Source organism: Triticum dicoccoides, chromosome 2A, assembly GCF_002162155.2.
Source record: "Triticum dicoccoides isolate Atlit2015 ecotype Zavitan chromosome 2A, WEW_v2.0, whole genome shotgun sequence".
Lineage (NCBI taxonomy): Eukaryota > Viridiplantae > Streptophyta > Magnoliopsida > Poales > Poaceae > Triticum > Triticum dicoccoides.
Window position 1 is genome coordinate 1,190,609 of NC_041382.1, and position 16,932 is coordinate 1,207,540.

A 16,932-nucleotide genomic window follows, 5' to 3' on the forward strand; every position below is an offset into this window, starting at 1 on the left:
AGATAATATAGGGCTGTAACACTTTGGTTTCCACGGCCCGGGGCCCAGCTTCGCCGCTGCGTACGTGGGCTTGAATTTGTGTAGAAAACGATTCAAATATCAATGTCGTTGCAGGAGGAAGACACATAAAAAGTGTTGCATTCATTTAAAATAATGCCGTTTTTGGTTTTGATTTTCGGAGCTCAATGTTTCCTGATCCTACAGTACAGGAGGTCAAGCGCCATTTGTTTCGAAAATACGGGCGCTTGTAGTAGGCTTTCTCCGATCCCAAGAAATCTATTTACGTCACACGCCCACCAACCCCACGCAGGCAACCACTCTCTCTCACGTGACGACGGGAGTTGCATCTCAACCGTCCATGCCTCGAACAGGAAGAGGTGCGGCTACTAGAAGAAGAAAATGGAAGACGCGGTTGCCGGCCAAGCTGACACGCGTTACATGGAGTGTGCACCACATTATTACATGAAGGAAGAAAATCCTTGGCAGCTAAAGAAGCAATTGTTTGGGGACTTGGATGGCCGAGCCGACGATGCCATATGTCGGCGGAGGAGGTCGTGGCAAGGAGAGCAGCGGGCCAAGTCTTGTTATTGCCGAAGAATGGGTAGAGATTGCCGGAGCTAGCCGAGATCATGAGGACCCTCCTGGTGCGAAGATCCTTCACAAGAAAGCCGAATGGGTAAAATTCGATAGAACAAGAATTGTCGCGAGTGAACTGACGTACAGAAATAAGACTGGTGACAATGCGGGGTGAGAACAAAACGTCACGCAAGTGAAAATTGTGTGGTAGTGTGGTGGAACCGATGGCTTGTATGGGGAGGTGAGTGTTGGAAATATGCTCTAGAGTCAATAACAAATTAGTTATTATTATATTTCCTTGTTCATGATAATCATTATCATTTATTATCCATGCTATAATTGTATTGATAGGAAACTCAGATACATGTGTGGATACATAGACAACACCATGTCCCTAGTAAGCCTCTAGTTGACTAGCTCGTTGATCAATAGATGGTTACGGTTTCCTGACCATGGACATTGGATGTCGTTGATAATGGGATCACATCATTAGGAGAATCATGTGATGGACAAGACCCAATCATAAGCCTAGCACAAAGATCGTGTAGTTCGTATGCTAAAGCTTTTCCAATGTCAAGTATCATTTCCATAGACCATGAGATTGTGCAACTCCCGGATACCGTAGGAATGCTTTGGGCGTGCCAAACGTCACAACGTAACTGGGTGGCTATAAAGGTACACTACGGGTATCTCCGAAAGTGTCTGTTGGGTTGGCACGAATCGAGACTGGGATTTGTCAATCCGTGTGACGGAGAGGTATCTCTGGGACCACTCGGTAGGACATCATCATAATGTGCACAATGTGATCAAGGAGTTGATCACGGGATGATGTGTTACGGAATGAGTAAAGAGACTTGCTGGTAACGAGATTGAACAAGGTATCGGATACCGATGATCGAATCTCGGGCAAGTGCAATACCGCTAGACAAAGGGAATTGAATACGGGATTGATTGAATCCTCGGCATAGTGGTTCATCCGATGAGATCATCGTGGAACATGTGGGAGCCAACATGGGTATCCAGATCCCGCTGTTGGTTATTGGCCGGAGAGGTGTCTCTGTCATGTCTACATGGTTCCCGAACCCGTAGGGTGTACACACTTAAGGTTCGGTGACGCTAGAGTTGTTATGGGAAATAGTATGTGGTTACCGAAGAATGTTCAGAGTCCCAGATGAGATCCCGGACGTCACGAGGAGTTCCGAAATGGTCCGGCGGTAAATATCGATATATTGGACGAAGGGTATTGGAGTCCGGAAGTGTTCCGGAGGTACCAGGCTATGGCCAGCATGACCGAAAGGTGTTTCGGGAGCCCCGGCAAGTGTTGGAGGGCCTCATGGGCCAAAGGGAAGGGGCAAACCAGCCCACTAAGGGTTGGTGCGCCCCTCACACCCTTTCCCATGTTACTTGGGGAGGTGGGGGCGCCTCCACCTGGCTTGGGAGGCAAGCCTCCACCTGCTTGGCTTGGGAGGCAAGTCTCCCTAGGATTTTCCCTAGAGAGATCCAATCTGCCTAGCCGCCGCCCCCTAGGGGAAACCCTAGGGCGCCTCCCCCTCTCCTCTTGCTCCTATATATAGTGGAGGGGTGGGAGGGCAGCCGTGACCTCTTCCCTGGCGCAGCCCTCCCTCCTCCTACCTTCTCCTCCTCCTCCATGGTGCTTGGCGAAGCCCTGCTGGAGAACCACGAGCTCCACCACCACCACACCGTCGTGCTGACGGAGCTCTCCCTCAACTTCTCCTCTCCCCTTGCTGGATCAACAAGGAGGAGACATCCCCGGGTTGTACGTGTGGTTAACGCGGAGGTGCCGTCCGTTCGGCACTAGGATCATCGGTGATTTGGATCACGGCGAGTACGACTCCATCAACCCCGTTCACTTGAACGCTTCCGCTTAGCGATCTACAAGGGTATGTAGATGCACTCTCCTTCCCCTCGTTGCTAGATTACTCCATAGATTGATCTTGGTGATGCATAGAAAATTTTGAATTTCTGCTACGTTCCCCAACAGTGGCATCATGAGCTAGGTCTATGCGTAGTTTGTATGCACGAGTAGAACACAAAGTAGTTGTGGGCGTCGATTTTGTCAATTTACTTGCCGTTACTAGTCTTATCTTGATTCGGCGGCATTGTGGGATGAAGCGGCCCGGACCAACCTTACACGTACGCTTACGTGAGACCGGTTCCACCGACTGACATGCACTAGTTGCATAAGGTGGCTGGCGGGTGTCTGTCTCTCCCACTTTAGTCGGATCGGATTCGATGAACAGGGTCCTTATGAAGGGTAAATAGAAATTGGCAATTCACGTTGTGGTTTTGGCGTAGGTAAGAAACATTCTTGCTAGAAACCTATAGCAGCCACGTAAAAACTTGCAACAACAATTAGAGGACGTCTAACTTGTTTTTGCAGCATATGCCGTGTGATATGATATGGCTAAAAGGATGTGATGAATGATATATGTGATGTATGAGATTGATCATGTTCTTGTAATAGGAATCACGACTTGCATGTCGATGAGTATGACAACTGGCAGGAGCCATATGAGTTGTCTTAATTTATTTATGACCTGCGTGTCAACATAAATGTCATGTAATTACTTTACTATATTGCTAACCGTTAGCTGTAGTAGTAGAAGTAATAGTTGGCGAGACAACTTCATGAAGACACGATGATGGAGATCATGATGATGGAGATCATGGTGTCATGCCGGTGACGATGATGATCATGGAGCCTCAAAGATGGAGATCAAAAGGAGCAAAATGATATTGGCCATATCATGTCACTATTTGATTACGTGTGATGTTTATCATGTTTTTACATCTTATTTGCTTAGAACGACGGTAGTAAATAAGATGATCCCTCATTAAAATTTCAAGAAAGTGTTCTCCCTAACTGTGCACCGTTGCGAAGGTTCGTCGTTTCGAAGCACCACGTGATGATCGGGTGTGATAGATTCTTACGTTTGCATACAACAGGTGTAAGCCAGATTTACACAGCAAAAACACTTAGTTTGACTTGACGAGCCTAGAATGTACAGACATGGCCTCGGAACACAAGAGACCGAAAGGTCGAACATGAGTCGTATAGAAGATGCGATCAACATGAGATGTTCACCGATGATGACTAGTCCGTCTCACGTGATGATCGGACACGGCCTAGTTGATTCGGATCATGTATCACTTAGATGACTAGAGGGATGTCTATCTGAGTGGGAGTTCATGAAATAATCAAATGAACTCAATTATCATGAACATAGTCAAAATGACTTTGCAAATTATGTCGTAGCTTACGCTTTGGTTCTACTGTTTTAGATATGTTCCTAGAGAAAATTTAGTTGAAAGTTGAAAGTAGCAATTATGTGGACTGGGTCCGTAAACAGAGGATTGTCCTCATTGCTGCGCAGAAGGATTATGTCCTTAATGCACCGCTCAGTGAACTGGACCTCAAGCATCAGTTGCAGATGTTGCGAACATTTGACATACACGTTTTGATGACTACATGATAGTTCAGTGCGTAATGCTAAATGGTTTAGGATTGAGGCACCAAAGACGTTTTGAAACATCGCAGAACATATGAGATGTTCCAAGGATTGAAATTGGGATTTCAGGTTAGTGCCCACGTCAAGAGGTATGAGACCTCTGACAAGTTTCCTAAGCCTGCATACTAAGGAGAAAAGCTCAATCGTTGAGCATGTGCTCAGATTGTATGAGTACAACAATCGCTTGAATCGAGTGGGAGTTGATATTCCATATGAGATAGTGATGGTTCTCCAAAGTCACTGTCACCAAGCTACTGGAGCTTCATAATGAACTAACATATCAGGGATAGATATGATCCTTGAGCTATTCGCGACACCGCGAAAGTAGAAATCAAATAGGAGCATCAATTGTTGATGGTTAGTAAAACCACTAGTTTCAAGAAGGGCAAGGGCAAGAAAGGGATACTTCATGAAACAACAAATCAGTTGCTGCTCTAGTGAAGAAACCCAAAGTTGAACCCAAGCTCGAGACTAAGTGCTTCTGTAATAAGGGGAACGGTCACTAAAGGAGAACCACCCTAGATACTTCGTAGATGAGAAGGCTGACAAGGTTGACAGAAGTATGTATTGGACATATATTAAATATGTACTTTACTAGTACTCCTAGTAGCAGCAGGGTATTAGATACTGGTTCGGTTGCTAAGTGTTAGTAACTCGAAATAAAAGGCTACAGAATAAACGGAGACTAGCCAAAGATGAGACGATGATAGGTGTTGGAAGAGTTTCCAAGGTTGATGTGATCAAGCATCGCACGCTCCGTTTACCATCGGGATTGGTGTTAAACCTAAATAATTGTTATTTGGTGTTTGCGTTGAGCATAGACATGATTGGATTATGTTTATCGCAATACGGTTATTCATTTAAGGAGAATAACGGTTACTCTGTTTATTTGAATAATACCTTCAATGGTCTTGCATCTAAAATGAATGGTTTATAGAATCCCGATCGTAGTGATACACATGTTCATGCCAAAAGATATAAGATAGTAATGCTAGTACCACATACTTGTGGCACTGCAATTTTAGTCACAATGGTATAAAACGCATGAAGAAGCTCCATGTTGATGGATCTTTGGACTCGCTTGATTTTGAATCACTTGAGACATGCAAATCATACCACATGAGCAAGATGACTGAAAGGCCTCGTTTTCAGTAAGATGGAACAAGAAAGCAACTTGTTGGAAGTAATACATCTTGATGTGTGCAGTCCAATGAGTGCTGAGGCATGTAGTGGATATCGTTATGTTCTTACTTCACAGATAATTTGAGTAAATGTTGTATATTTACTTGTTGAATCGTGAGTCTGAATTATTGAAAGGTTCAAGTAATTTCAGGGTGAAGTTGAAAGATCGTCGTGACAAGAGGATAAAATATCTATGATATGATCATAGAGATGAATATCTGAATTGCGAGTTTGGCACAGAATTAAGACATTGTGGAAATTGTTTCACAACTAATACAGCCTGGAACACCATAGTATGATGGTGTGTCCGAACGTCATAACTGCACCCTATTGGATATGATGCATACCATGATGTCTCTTATCGAATTACCACGATAGTTTATGGGTTAGGCATTAGAGACAACCACATTCACTTTAAATAGGGCACCACGTAATTCCGATGAGATGACACCGTATGAACTATGGTTTAGAGAAACCTAAGCTGTCATTTCTTAAAAGTTTGGGGCTGCGACGCTTATGTGAAAAAGTTTCAAGCTGATAAGCTCGAACCCAAAGCGGATAAATGCATCTTCATAGGACACCCAAAACAGTTGGGTATACCTCCTGTCTCGGATCCGAAAGCAATAGGGATTGTTTCTCGAATCGGGTCCTTTCTCGAGGAAAAGTTTCTCTCAAAAGAATTGAGTGGGAGGAAGATAGAACTTGATAAGGTTGTTGAACCTTTACTTCAACCAGAGAGTAGCGCAGCACAGGAAAAATGTTTCTATGGCACCTGCCTCAGTTGAAGAGAAAGCTAATGATGATGATCATGGAGCTTCAGATCGATTTACTATCGAACCTCATAGGTTTACAAGGGTGTGTACAACTTCTAAGTGGTAACCCTGCCTTAAAGGTCACGTTGTTGGACAACGATGAACCTATGAGCTATGGAGAAGCGATGGTGGGCCCGGATTCCAAAAATTGGCTCGAGGCCATAAAATCCGAGAGAGGATCCATGTATGAAAACAAAGTGTAGACTTTGGAAGAACTACTTGATGGTCGTAAGGCTGTTAGGTACATGTGGATTTTAAGAAGAAGACGGACGTGGACGGTAATGTCACCGTCTATGAAGCTCGACTTGTGGCGAAGAGTTTTTCACAAGTTCAAGTAGTTGACTACGATGAGATTTTCTCACCCGTAGCGATGCTTAAGTCCGTCGGAATCATGTTATCGTAAGCTGCATTTATGAAATCTGGCAGATGGATGTCAAAACAAGTTTCCTTACCAGTTTTTGTAAGGAATGGTTGTATGTGATACAATCAGAAAGGTTTTGTCGATCCTAAGGATGCTAAAAGGTATGCTAGCTCCAGCGATCCTTCCATGGACTAGAGCAAGCATCTCGGAGTCGGAATATACACTTTGATGGAGTAATCAAAGTTTATGGGTTTATACAAAGTTTGTTAGAAACTTTTATTTACAATAAAGTGAGTGGGAGCACTACAACATTTTTGATAAGTATATGTGGATGACATATTATTGATCCGAAATGATGTAGAATTTCTGGAAAGCATATAGGGTTATTTGAAAGGTGTTTTTCAATGGAAACCCTGGATTAAGCTACTTGAACATTGAGCATCAAGATCTATAAGGATAGATAAAAAACGCTTAATGGTACTTTTAAATGAGCACATACCTTGACATGATCTTGAAGGTGTTCAAGATGGATCAGCCAAAGAAGGAGTTCTTGCCTGAGTTGTAAGGTATGAAGTTAAGACTTAAAGCTCGACCACGGCAGAAGAAAGAGGAAGGACGAAGGTCGTCCCCTATGCTCTTGTCATGGGCTCTATATGATATGCCATGCTGAGTACCGCACCTGATGTGTGCCTTGCCACATGTCTGGCAAGAGGGTACAAAGGTGATCTAGGAGTAGATCACCAGATAGCGGTCAAAATTATCCTTAGAGGAATAAGGATATGTTTCTCGGTTATGGAGGTGATAAAGAGTTCGACATAAAGAGTTACGTCGTTGCAAGCTTAACACTTATCCGGACAGCTCTGAGTAGAGATACCGGATACGTATAATGGAGCAACAATTTAGAATAGCTCCAAGTAGAACAGTTATTTGAAATGGCTCCAAATATAGCGTAGAGATTTGCAAAGTACATACGGATCTGAATGTGACAGACCCGTAGACTACAACCTCTCTCACAAGCAACATGATCAAACCCAGAACTCATTGAGTGTTAATCACATAGTGATGTGAACTAGATTATTGAACTCTAGTAAACTCTTTGGATGTTGGTCACATGGCGATGTGACATGTGAGTGTTAATCACATGGCGATGTGAACAAGATTATTGACTCTAGTGCAAGTGGGAGACTCTTGGAAATATTCTCTAGAGGCAATAACAAATTAGTTATTATTATATTTCCTTGTTCATGATAATTGTTTATTATCCATGCTATAATTGTATTGATAGGAAACTCATATACATGTGTCGATACATAGACAACACCATGTCCCTAGTAAGCCTCTAGTTGACTAGCTCGTTGATCAATAGATGGTTACGGTTTCCTGACCATAGACATTGGATGTCGTTGATAACGGGATCACATCATTAGGAGAATCATGTGATGGACAAGACCCAATCATAAGCCTAGCACAAAGATCGTGTAGTTCGTATGCTAAAGCTTTTCCAATGTCAAGTATCATTTCCTTAGACCATGAGATTATGCAACTCCCGGATACCGTAGGAATGCTTTGGGTGTGCCAAACGTCACAACGTAACTGGGTGGCTATAAAGGTACACTACGGGTATCTCCGAAAGTGTCTGTTGGGTTGGCACGAATCGAGACTGGGATTTGTCAATCCGTGTGACGGAGAGGTATCTCTGGGCCCACTCGGTAGGACATCATCATAATGTGCACAATGTGATCAAGTATTTGATCACGGGATGATGTGTTACGGAACGAGTAAAGAGACTTGCTGGTAACGAGATTGAACAAGGTATCGGATACCGACGATCGAATCTCGGGCAAGTGCAATACCGCTAGACAAAGGGAATTGAATACGGGATTGATTGAATCCTCGACATAGTGGTTCATCCGATGAGATCATCGTGGAACATGTGGGAGCCAACATGGGTATCCAGATCCCGATGTTGGTTATTGGCCGGAGAGGTGTCTCTGTCATGTCTACATGGTTCCCGAACCCGTAGGGTCTACACACTTAAGGTTTGGTGACGCTAGAGTTGTTATGGGAAATAGTATGTGGTTATCGAAGGTAGTTCGGAGTCCCGGATGAGATCCCGGACGTAACGAGGAGTTCCGGAATGGTCCGACGGTAAAGATCGATATATTGGACGAAGGGTATTGGAGTCCGGAAGTGTTCCGGAGGTACCAGGCTATGGCCAGCATGACCGAAAGGTGTTTCAGGAGCCCCGACAAGTGTTGGAGGGCCTCATGGGCCAAAGGGGAAGGGGCAAACCAGCCCACTAAGGGTTGGTGCGCCCCCACACCCTTTCCCACGTTACTTGGGGAGGTGGGGCGCCTCCACCTGGCTTGGGAGGCAAGCCTCCACCTGCTTGGCTTGGGGGGCAAGTCTCCCTAGGATTTTCCCTAGAGAGATTCAATCTACCTAGCCGCCGCCCCCTAGGGGAAACCCTAGGGCGCCTCCCCCTCTCCCCTTGCCCCTATATATAGTGGAGGGGTGGGAGGGCAGCCGTGACCTCTTCCCTGGCGCAGCCCTCCCTCCTCCTACCTTCTCCTCCTCCTCCATGGTGCTTGGCGAAGCCCTGCCGGAGAACCACGAGCTCCACCACCACCACGTCGTCGTGCTGACGGAGCTCTCCCTCAACTTCTCCTCTCCCCTTGCTGGATCAAGAAGGAGGAGACGTCCCCGGGCTGTACGTGTGTTGAATGCGGAGGTGCCGTCCGTTCTGCACTAGGATCATCGGTGATTTGGATCACGGCGAGTACGACTCCATCAACCCCGTTCACTTGAACGCTTCCGCTTAGCGATCTACAAGGGTATGTAGATGCACTCTCCTTCCCCTCGTTGCTAGATTACTCCATAGATTGATCTTGGTGATGCGTAGAAAATTTTGAATTTCTGCTACGTTCCCCAACAGTGAGTGCCGTTGCCAACAACAATATGAGATAAATGATGCTTTAAAGAGGGATTGGACCGGTGAATGTTACCAGGGTTGCCGGTGACGTGGGAGGAAGCACCGCTGTTGAGGTACCACTCGGCGGGGCCGTTGCCGTTGTTGGGGAAGCCGTGAGAGCTGTAAGCCGCCTGGAGCATGGCGAGATGATCCCAAGACAGCGGCTGGAGCGGAGGTGGCGCGGGGTAGGTCGGGAACTGCATGGAGTACGTGTTGGCGTGGGTGCCCGGGCGCGGTCCGAGGACACCAGCAGCGTTGGGCGGGATCCAGCTGGAGCGCGGCGAGGGCAAGGCCATGCCGTAGGGGGCGAAGAAGCCCATGTAGGGGTTGAAGGTCGATGCAGAGCCCCGGCCTCCCTGGTCACCGCGACCGCGCCCACGCCCACGGCCGCGCCCACGGCCGCGGTCACCGTTGTCGTGCGGGCGAGAGGAGGAGCCGCGCCCAGGCGACTGTCCGTGGCCGCGGTCGCCCCCACGATCCTGAGAGCGATCGGTCCCGCGATCACCCGAGCGAGGAGCGGAGCCGCCGGCGCCAGGGGAGCCGGAGGCGGCGGAGGAGCCACTGGGAGGCGCGCCAAATCCATGGACGGCGAGCACCGTGGCGCTGACCTCGGAAGCGCGCTGGGCGAGGTTCTCCTCGGCGAGTTTGACGCGCGAGAAGACGGTCTCGAACGGTGGCAGGGGAACGATGTCGCCCAGAACGACCCGGATGGTGTCAAGGCGCCCATCAAGGCCATGGAGGAACTGGGTGGTGAGGTCGACCTCGGTGACGGCATGGTCGATGTCGGCGAGGCCGGCGGTGAGCAGCTTCATGCGTCGCGCATACTCGGCGACCGAGAGATCTCCCTGCTTGAGATTCCGGTACTGCCGGTTGAGCGTCATGTACCGAGCAGCGCGGTTGGCGAGGAAGTAGGCGTTGATCCGGGTCCAGAGATCGTTGGTGGTGGTGGCGCCGATGACATGGTCGATGATGGAGTCCGCAAGGGTGGCATACACCCCCAGGGCGACATGGGCGTCGAGCTCAAGGTACCGGGAATCGGCGTTTGGGGGAGGGGGGTGCTCGATAAGATAGGAGAGGCCATGGTGGACGAGGACCATGAGGAAGAAAGACTTCCATTTATGAAAGTTGTGTTCATCGGGGTCGAGGAGGAATTTGATGTGGTTGGACACATGATCGTTGAACATGGGATGGCGAGCAGGGGGCGCCGGTGTTGGTGGTGGTGATGGGTGGGAGGAGAAAAAGGGGGCGAACTGGGACGCAGAGGGAGCGGATGAGCCGGTGTGGAGGGCCGGAGAGGTGCCGAACACGAAGGGCGGTGAGGTAGAGGCCGTGGTGCTGCCGGACGTGGCTGCGGAGGAGGAAGAGAAGAGGGAGCTCGGCGAAGAGGTGGAGCTGGTGGCGGCGGCGGAGGAGGATCCGTGCTCGACGGCCATGGCGCAGGACGGAGCGGAAGCGAGGAACTGGTCGCTGATACTAAGTTGGAAGGAGATCGGCACAATTGTATTCACTGTCTTTGGCAGACTGCCCTCGGTACAACATATACAGGAGAAGTTACAACAGAAGGCCCGATCAATGTGGCACGCAGGCCCGGGCAACACCCACGATCCTATATACTAGGAGGGTATACACAGGTACAAATACACATGGAATAATACATCTTAACAACATGATCAGCCTGAGCTTAGCTTAGCCTTCATGGCTCGTCCTCCTTTATAAGGGTGCCACCTGTTTCTCCCATCGTCATCCCACCACCACTGGAGGCTTCCATTCCACCCTCCTCATCCCACTCCGCCCCGCCCCGCCGTAGAGAGGAAACCCTAGCGTCCGCTTCTGCGTGACGGACATCACCTCTGAGCAGTGCCGCGAACCGCTGGTGGCCGCCGTCGACCTCGTGGGCTGCCTCTGCCGCGTCGCCGCCGAGCCCAAGCTGGTCGCGGCCAGTCTCCACGCCACGGGCCTCCTCATGGTCTACACCTCCTGCGGCAGATTGCTGTGTCCCGGACGCGCCGACCTCGCCGCCGCCGCCTGCGAAGGTACGTCCGTACGCCTCTCCCTCTTGGCCCGATTCAGTGTTGGATTCTCGGAGTTTTCATGGTTTTACTTGTTGTTGGACTGGATCTGGAGTTGCTGGAGAGCCGCCATGGCGATCGATCCTCTCTTGTAGAATATGAAGTATAGACTGTGTAAACACAATACATTGATCGGTGTACCAGGCACGTATATATATGTACAGAGGGGGGCCACAACCTCAACTATACAGATGAACTAGAAGGTGGGCCCAAGACACAATATACACGTACACATATATTCAACACCCGCCTTCCATGCAGTCGAAGCGGCGCCAGAGACTGGAACAAAACTCCTCAAGAGCAAACGAGGTAATCACTAGCTACTTATATTCTTGATCATGGAAAGAGTCTCGATCTCACTACAGGAAAATCCCGGTTTCCCGTGTGTTAGCCTATAAGCCGAGTGCTTTTTTCCGGGCATCCGGCTTACGCTCCTCTAAGCCGAGTCTCAAGAAAAAAACACCCGGTAAATACGAGGAACTCGGCTTATGGTCATCTATAAGCCGAGTTTCGCAAAAAAGATCACGGTTTATATGAAACACACGGTATCTACGGGAAAAGGCACCCGGCTTACAGCACACACTCGGCAAAGACATCTGCCACGTGTCTGCAATGGTAGTGGTTGACGGTGCTGTCACGGAGCAGCCTATAAGCCGTGTGTCCGAAGTAGGCACTGGGCTTATAGGACATATAAGCCGTGTGTCCGAAGCAGGCACTTGGCTTATAGGACAGATAAGCTTGTGCCCGATGAAATCACTAGGCTTACATTTTTGCGGATTTTTTGCAACGAGTAACATTTGTGTGAAATTAGTTTAGAATGGTTTTTATTGCATTTATATTTACTACTTAATTAGTATTATTATTCTAACCTATTTTCTGTCGACTAGTTTTCATGGGTCTTATTTGTGAAATTCTTAATTTAACGCCACTTTAATATTTTCATGACTCTTTCGATACCCTAGCGTACCCGCCACCACACTTCTAGACGTCTAAGAGGCCCCAACGCAAGATTTGGCGGCATGGCTAGCCCCCGGAAGCCGTCGGTCACAATCGTACACGCGAAGATCAATCCGCATAGAGGGAACTGTTCAGATACTTCTACATCACCAAACATTATGAAAAATTACCATCCGTCCTATATCACAGGTGACCACGCCGTGTAAGAAAATCCTGATTTTATCGCGCTCCGAGTGTTCAATAATATTCACGCCGCACCATTACCGCAGAACGTTTACTATACCCTGTCATCGCTGTCTATGAGGGGGGCCACACCTGGAGCCATGTGCTGCCTCCTCAGACATGCCACCACCACACCTTAAGGCATGTATGAGGGCCCCGTGTAATGATCCGGTGGCATTGCTACCCCCCAAGGCCCCCGTCCCGCCAAACCCTGGAGCGGTTGACCAGGAAATCTAATCCTTTCACTTTCGCCGGATGGGCTTTGACCCACCGCAAGGTCCGGGCCAAACCCACCGCAAGATTCCCTCAGTGTCGACCCGACACAGCCGTCTCCCCCCTCCAGGTGCCGGCGGCGGCGCCGTCCGTGAAGGGGTCACACTCCGGAGACGCGTGTCGGGTGTTGGCACCCGCCACCACACCTCTAGCCATGTAAGAGGCCCCGACGCAAGATTTGGCGGCATGGCTAGCCCCCGAAGGCCGCCGGCCACAATCGTAGACACGCAAGAGCAATCCGCGTAGAGGGAAGAGTGTTCAGATACTTCTGCATCACCAAAAAATATGAAAAATTACAATCCGTCCTATATCACATGTGCCCACGCCATGTAGGAAAATCATGATTTTATCGCGCTCCGAGAGTATTCAATAATATTCACGCCGCCCCGTTACCGCAGAATGTTTACTATACTGTGTCATCGTCGTCCGTGAGGGGGGCCACACCCCGGAGCCGCTTGTTACCTCTTCAGACATGCCACCACACCTTAAGGCATGTATGAGGGCCCCGCGCGATGCTCCCATGGCATTCCTACCCCCAAGGCCCCCGTCCCGCCAAACCCTGCAACAGTTGACCAGGAGATCTAACCCTTTGACTTTCGCTGGATGGGCTTTGACCAATGGACCTCTCCACCCGGTTGTGGTAGGTCAGCCCATAGGAACACTTTGGAACAAGGTCCGGGCCAAACCCACCGCAAGATTCCCACTGTGTCGACCCGACGCGTCCGTTACCCCCCTCCAGGTGCCGGCGGCGGCACCGTCCGTGAAGGGGGTCACACTCCGAAGACGCGTGCCGCACTTCTAGACATGTAAGAGGCGCCGGCGCAAGATTTGGAGGCTTGGCTAGCCCCCGGAGGCCGCCGGCCACAATCGTAGACACGCAAGAGCAATCCCGTTAGAGGGAAGTGTTCAGATACATCTGCATCACCAAAAATTATGAAAAATTACCATCCGTCCTATATCACATGTGCCCACGCCGTGTAAGAAAATTATGATTTTATCGCCCTCCGAGAGTATTCAATAATATTCACGCCGCCTCGTTACCGCAGAATGTTTACTATATTGTGTCATCGTCGTCCGTGAGGGGGGCCACACCCCGGAGCCGCGTGCTACCTCTTCATACATGCCACCACACCTTAAGGCATGTATGAAGGGCCCGCGCGATGCTCCGGTGGCATTGCTACCCCCCAAGGCCCCCGTCACGCCAATCCCTGCAACAGTTGACCAGGAGATCTAACCCTTTGACTTTCGCCGGATGGACTTTGACCAATGGACCTCTCCACCCGGTTGTGGTAGGTCAGCCCATAGGAACACTTCGGAACAAGGTCCGGGCCAAACCCACCGCAAGATTCCCTCTGTGTCGACGCGACGCGGCCGTTACCCCCCTCCAGGTGCCGACAGCGGCGCCGTTCGTGAAGGGGGTCACACTCCGAAGACGCGTGCCGGGTGTTTGCACCCGCCACCACACTTCTAGACATGTAAGAGGCCCCGACGCAACATTTGGCGGCTTGGCTAGCCACCGAAGGCCGCCGACCACAATCGTAGACACGCAAGAGCAATCCGCGTAGAGGGAAGTGTTCGGATACTTCTGCATCACCAAAAATTATGAAAATTACCATCGTCCCATATCACATGTGCCCACGCCGTCTAAGAAAATCCTGATTTTATCGCGCTCTGAGTATTCCATAATATTCACGCCGCACCGTTACCGCAGAACGTTTACTATATCGTGTCATCGTCGTCCGTGAGGGGGGCCACACCCCGGAGCCGCGTGCTACCTCTTCAGACATGTCACCACACCTTAAGGCATGTATGAGGGCCCCGCGCGATGCTCCGGTGGCATTGCTACCCCCAAGGCCCCCGTCCCGCCAAACCCCTGGAGCGGTTGACCAGGAGATCTAACCCTTTGACCAACGGACCTCACCACCCGGTTGTGGTAGGTCAGCCCATATGAACACTTCGGAACAAGGTCCGGGCCAAAACCGCCGCAAGATTCCCTCCGTGTCGACCCGACGCGGCCGTTTCCCCCCACTAGGTGCCGACGGCGGCGCCGTCTGTGAAGGGGGTCACACTCCGGAGATGCGTGCCTTGTGTTGGCACCCGCCACCACACTTCTAGACGTGTAAGAGACCTCGACGCAAGATTTGGCGGCATGGCTAGCCCCCGGAGGCCGCCGGCCACAATCGTAGACACGCAAGAGCAATCCGTGTAGAGTAAGTGTTCAGATACTTTTGCATCACCAAAAAATATGAAAAATTACCATCCGTCCTATATCACATGTGCCCACTCTGTGTAAGAAAATCATGATTTTATCGCACTCCTAGTATTCAATAATACTCACGCCGCACCGTTACCATAGAATGTTTACTATACCGTGTCATCGTCGTCCGTGATGGGTGTGCTGCCTCTTCAGACATGCCACCACACCTTAAGACATGTATGAGGGGCCCACACGATGCTCCAGTGGCATTGCTACCCCCAAGGCCCACGTCCTGCCAAACCCTACAGCAGTTGACCAGGAGATCTAACGCTTTGACTTTCGCTGAACGGGCTTTGACCAATGGACCTCTCCACTCGGTTGTGGTAGGTCAGCCCATAGGAACACTTCGGAATAAGGTCCGTGCCAATCCCATTGCAATTTCCGGCGCCGAAACACTAGCAGTGCAATAAATGTCTCAAAATATTCTAGGCGGGTCCAAAGAATGCGTGGGCCTGACACGTGTCATTCGATGGCCTTCTTCGAGAGCACTAGAAGTTCCGAGGCCAACGGAGCAACAGGGCCCGCACTACTTTCACAAACACGACTCGTTCCCTCTCGATGCCTAGAGATTACATCGGAGATGTCGTGGTTTACAAGCGGCCTCATGTGAAGCCTACTCGAAACAGGCCCAAACTTTTTACCACACCCTACAGGGGCCATGTGATGACACTGTGCCAGTTCCCGAGGGTTTCTGGCATTATATAATTTTCCGAGGATTTAAGCGGTTGGATCAGGCATGGAGCCGAGGTAATTTTGCCCCCCGGTGGCTGGGCCTGCCCCTCCCTTGCCTGCAAAAGGCCTACGCATGTCGCAAAGACATAACATAGGATTTTATATGCTGCTTCTGGGCATGATTTCATATGCCGCCTTGCAGATCTGCAATTTCCGGCTCCGAAACCATAACAGTGCAATCAATGTCTCAAATATTCTAGGCGGGTCCGAAAATTACGGGGGCCTGACACATGTCATTCGATGGCCTTCTTTGAGAGCACGAGAAGTTTCGAGGCCAACTGAGCAATAGGGCCCACACTTCCTTCACAAACCCGACTCGTTCCCTCTCGATACCTAGAGACTACATCGGAGATGGTGTGGTTTACAAGCGGCCACAGGTGAGGTCTACTTGAAACACGCCCAAACTTTTACCGGAATATTGACCGATATTTTAAAGAGTGGAAATAATGAAATAAGGGGAGAGAGTATCATTTATAAAAACAATGAAATAAAAATAGAATAAGAATACAATAAAAAGAAAACTAAAATAAGTATCATAAAAATACAATAAAATGAAGCACATAAATTATTAAAGTAAAATTAATAAACTTTTTGTATTGAAATAAAAAAATAAAAAAAATATAAACCGTGTGTTTTTTCCTATGGCACTAGGCTTACCCTTCTGCACCAGGCTTATGAGTGAGCGGGGGACTTAGCGAAAATAGACGCGCGAAGACCTCATTTTGGCCCAAATCCACCCGCCCACTATCTCAACCCCGCGCCCTCCCCTGTCTCCCCCCACGCGCCGCTCCTCTCCTCGCGCCGCCGCCCACCCTCCATCCACCGGCCGCCTCGCCGTCACCCCGCCCGGCGCCGCCCTCTCCTCGGCGCACAGATCCCCCCGCCTCCTCTCCATCCCCGAGCATGGGGAGCCCTGAGCGGGCCCTCCCATCGGCGCCGCCGCCCCTCCCCATTCGCTAGGGTTCAGGCCATCCGGCCATCTCCGCTGCC